This window comes from Amblyomma mixtum, chromosome 10 (genome assembly GCF_055824585.1).
Source record: "Amblyomma mixtum isolate Tamu chromosome 10, ASM5582458v1, whole genome shotgun sequence".
NCBI lineage: Eukaryota > Metazoa > Arthropoda > Arachnida > Ixodida > Ixodidae > Amblyomma > Amblyomma mixtum.
The window spans coordinates 14,335,200-14,340,454 of NC_143021.1; positions in this window are offsets into that span (position 1 = coordinate 14,335,200).

The following is a 5,255-nucleotide window of genomic DNA, read 5'->3' on the forward strand; positions in this document are numbered from 1 at the left end:
TTACTTGGCACCTCCGAAAACGTACTTACGTACACTCCCGTTCTGTGGTGGATTACATTTATTTTCTAATCTTTGTGTTATCGCCTGTCTGGACCATGGAGTGCTGTTCTTTTTGAGGTGTGCATTGCTTGCTACGTATGGACGCTCGCTCGGTGCGCGTCGTGGACGCCGACGTTTCAGCAAAGATGTCTTGTAGCGCTATAGACTGGAGCGCGAGACGTTTGTCAAAGTTGTAGTCAAGCGGCGCTGGAGGAATGCTTATAGTGTGATGGGTAAATAAAATTCGTTGCCGGCGCAAAAGGCCGGCGCGCTCAAACACCGCGAAGAACCCACGAGCTCCATCCCATCTCCCCTTCGTTGCACACGTATGGATTCGTCCGTGTCCGTCATCAGAGCCGTTGGCCGCCGCCGCTGGCTTGCGGGCACTTCATTTTGAAAGCTGGGTAAAGGTCGGCTCGACAAGAGGTGGCTTACATTTCGTTCCGAGTGGTTCGTTCATGAATCCCGCTCACGCGTGCACAGATTTCTCGAATACCATTGGCGCGAGAGGCAAAGTATGTGTTTCTGATTTCACACTGCTACGTTACGAAAGCGCCGATGTAACTCGCCGCTTATTTGCGCCCAAAATTAAATTAAGCTCTCGTGTTATTATAGCTGCGCCTGTTGAAGGCGTTAATTGTTTCATTGCAATATTTCCTACTTTGAGCACGTTCAATGCTTTCGCTGATTTTTCTAGCAGCGTTGGGTTAGGCTACCTCCGTGCAAGAAACACACCTCTTTATTGCGCTGTTGGGGCTGCACTTGAAGGAAAAACTAAATTTCAGCCGGTATTTTATCGTGACAATAATTTGTTGTCTCAACCTCGCGACTACTTTCGAAACGGCGCAGCTGCAGCCTCTGTGGGCTGTATGAGTTTTCTGAATAATGAGCGCGGCATAGTAGCGCTGCAACCCGCTTCTTTCTAGGAGCGCGCGCAGATGTATGAGTATGCTGTTTCGTCTTTGTGCTTCAAGTTATAGGCGCAAGCCTGTGGTGAACTGATTCTGCCTGCTCGTTTTGTATAGCTTGTGCCCGTTTTAGTATCGGCTTACGTACACCCGGCGAAATCTTTAACTGGCTCTGGTGTTGCATCGCTAAATTCACCTTGTAAAAAGGTGCCTTTTGGCTACACTGCTGGCATATTCATAATGTAATTTGACGCGTGGGATGGCATTTCATAGTTTATTTTTGTTAATATAATGTTTGAGTGGAGTACTTGCGTGTTTAGATCATAGTTATCAGAAATATTCATCGTCTGCCACTACAAAGAGCAGGAACAAGCGGAATACGCAGCAGTGATTCTGGTGGTGCATTTGCACTTAATCTTTGTAAACGACTAGCCCGCCATGAAAGGAGTGGTACTTTACCCAGAGGATGAAGCCATGTGGAACAGATCCATTGTTGCGTAGGCCGCTTGTTTCAGCTGTTCGTAGTCCCAGAGGAATGTTTCTGATAATGTTGATCTAAACACGCAAGTGCTGCACTCAAACATTATATGAACAAAAAGGAACCATGAAATGACATTTCACTCGTCAAATTACAGCATGAATATGCCAGCAGTGTAGCCGAAAGGCACCTTTTTTTACAAGGTGCATTTAGCGATGGAAAACCCGAGCCAGTTAAAAATTTGATCGGGTGTACCAGGCTACACGCAGGGTATTTTGAAGCGCTTCTTCTATAGCGGTTATGAGAATAAATGCTACAATATTCTCCTTTTTGGATCCCTGTGTAAGGTGCACTGAATCTGTATTTTATGGCGGTGGCATTCTTAACTGCTACTTGCGAGTCAATGCAGATATGTGGCACAATTGTTCGAAGTCTTCTGTTACAAATAATGTAAAAGGATTGCCATACAGAGATCAGTATTGGCTGTTACAGTATTGCCATACAGAAATCAGTATCAGTACTGGATTCAGAGTAGAGTGCTCCAAGGATTATGGGTCTTTGTTACAATGTTTTATGAAGACACTTATAATCTCGTGTATTTACTGAAATGATTGAACCGGCGTGATAGCTCAGTGGCTATCATGTTCGCCTGGCGACCTGAAAGATGCAGGTTCGATTCCGGCCTAGGCGCTCGCATTGTAATAGAGGCAAAATGCTAAAGGCCTGTGTACTCTGCACAGGTGGCCGAAATTATTCCCGCAGCCTTTCATTTCAGTGTCTCGTAGCCTGTGTCGCCTTGGGTCTTTGAACCCATAAAACCAAACCAAAATATGAAGATTGCCTTTCTAGAATGGCATAGCCAGGATATGCCTTGCATTGTAAAGCACATGTGTAGAGATGGAATGGGAATTTTTTTTTTCAGTTCCTCTTATATTATTTTTTTCCTTTGTGCTGTACAGGTGAACATGTCCAGATGATTGACTGCAGACAACAGCCCGCAAGAATGCTTCTGAGGAAACTAGCCGGACTGTTACTTTCAACATTTATGTTACTGTGGTGCATTGTTATGGTGCATGTATTGCATATTCCCAGCCTGGATAGCTTGGAAATAAACTAAATTTGTAAGTATATTGGTTGTGTCATGTGTGAACTCTGTCTGGTGACCTTTTTCAACGGTTGTAGACTGTCTGTCTATGGGCAGTCTATAGATAATGGTCTACTAATAGTTTAGTAGACAGAGGTCTATAGACTGTCTATAGACAAAGGTCTATAGCACTGCCAGGCCACACACCTATGGAATGTCTACAGACAGTCTATAGACATATGTCTACTGGACCTGTATACTTTTATCTGTAGACTGTCTATAGACAGTAATCTACAGAAAGTCTATGGCCGTAAGTCTATAGCTCGTCTATAGTCCGTCTATAGACAAGTGTCTATAGTTTGTCTATAGACAACTCTATAGGAAATGTATGACCATAAGTCTATAGATCGTCTATAGACTGTCTATAGACCTGTGTCTATAGACTTTCTATAGACCTATAGATTGTAGTAGACATTTGTCTATAGACTGTCTATAGACATAAGTCTACTAAAAGTGCATGGCCATAAGTCTATAGACTGTCTATAGACCATTCTAAAGGATTTGTCTATAGACAGTCTATAGACTTCATAGACTAAAGTCTATAGACAGTCTATGGACTGTCTATAGAAATTTTTATAAGGGAGAATTTTTTAATAGTATTTACTATTGTAAAACTGGCTTAAACCATGATCTGTGTATCCATGCACCAAACTATGTTTCCCTACAGCGTGACCATCTATTACAAGTGAGAGAAATTAACTGTAAATCAGAAATGTGCAAGTGTGCTTTTCTCCCAAGGTATATAAGAGATTGGAATAGGCTCTCTGAAGAGGTAGTGCTAATTACGTCGTGTGATTTATTCTCTTCACCTGTGTGAATTCTGTTCTTGGGCTGTAATGATGCTTCCTTCGTGGTTGCATTTTATGTGTAGCAGTTACCTCTTTCGTTTGCATTATGTGTTATTCCTCCCACTGTAATGCCGCTTGTGGCGCTGTGGGTAATACGATAACTAAATAAATAAATAAATAAATAACTGACTCACTGACTCTGACTCTAAATAAATAAATAAATAAATAAATCGGCTTCAGTGTCGACTAGAACAGTGACTTTCCGGCTGCCTACCGCCTCATCTAAGTCGGATGTTCTGGATGTTCTGTTGCCCTCGGCGTCGGATCACGGATTATGCGTGCGGATTATGCGTGCAAGATGTGTTACTGACATCTTGCCCAGACAACATTCACAGTGTAACTCTGCTTCCGGGCCTCAGCGATCACATGTTTCTGCACATTTGCACGTCATTACATTCCAACAGGCGATCACCTACGAAAAAATTAATCACTGACTATAAGCGAGGTAACTTCGATTCCATAAATAAGGAACTTTCATTCTTTTTCACAGACTTCCTAGGTTCTTATCTAACCAACACAGTTCACGAAAACTGGGAAAGTTACAAGTCAACAATGCTGCGACTAAAAAATAAGTACATCCCAACCATTGTCGTCAAATCGGATTCCAGCAATATTTGGTTTAACAAAAACTTGAAGCACCTTCTTTGTAGGAAAAAACGGCTTTATCGTTCCGCTAAACTAAGCCAAAAACAAGAAGCATGGGAAAGATACCACGCCTGCGCGAGTAAATATTTAAATGAATTGAGTGCTGCGAAAGATAAATTTTTCTCTGTTGACTTGCTATCCATTCTCAGAACAAATCCCACCAAATTCTGGCGTATCCTCTCCCCTAAACATAAATCTAATCGGTTCGATCTTGTAGGACCTGATGGCGAACCAGCTGATATTAATCAATGCGCAAAACTTTTAAATGACTACTTCTCATCTGTGTTTTCGCCTGTCAGCAATTCTACACCCACAGTTTTGCAAACCAATAGTCAAAAAGAAATGCCGGAAATTCAAATTAGCCCCGAAGGAATCTCCAAATTAATCAGTTCACTCAAGCTCTCATCATCTGCAGGATGTGACCAAATAAACAGTAAACTACTTAAAAACACTCTATCATTATCAAGCCAGATACTACACCTAATATTTACCCAATCTTTAGACACCGGAATCATTCCTGACGATTGGAAGATAGCCCAAATTGTTCCCATTTTCAAAACAGGTGATCGCGCATGCCCAGCTAACTATCGTCCTATATCCCTTACTAGCATATCTTCTAAACTTCTAGAGCACATTATATCATCAAGCTTAATGTCTCACCTTGATTCAATTAATTTTTTTTATCCTCATCAACATGGCTTCAGGAAATCATTTTCATGCAAAACCCAGCTGGCAGAGTTCACCCAAGACATCCTTAAGGCCATAGACGATAACCTCCAAATAGATGCAATCTTCTTAGACTTCTCGAAGGCATTTGATCGCGTACCTCACAACCATCTGCTTGCGAAACTTTCGTTCCTGGGAATTCCTGCTAATCTGATATGCTGGCTCGAACATTTTCTAAAAGGACGCTCGCAGTTCACATCCGCCAATAACATCCAGTCACCCTTAACAGATGTAACATCTGGTGTCCCTCAAGGGGCCGGGTTATCACCATTACTCTTCGTAATATACATCAACGACCTGCCCTCTAATATTCAATGCAAATTGCGACTCTTTGCGGACGATTGTGTCATCTATAATGCAATAAGTAGCCCAAACGATAACCTCACTTTGCAACAGGACCTTGACGTTATTGCATCATGGTGTGAAAAGTGGCAGATGCCTTTAAATCTTACTAAGTGCAAATCGTT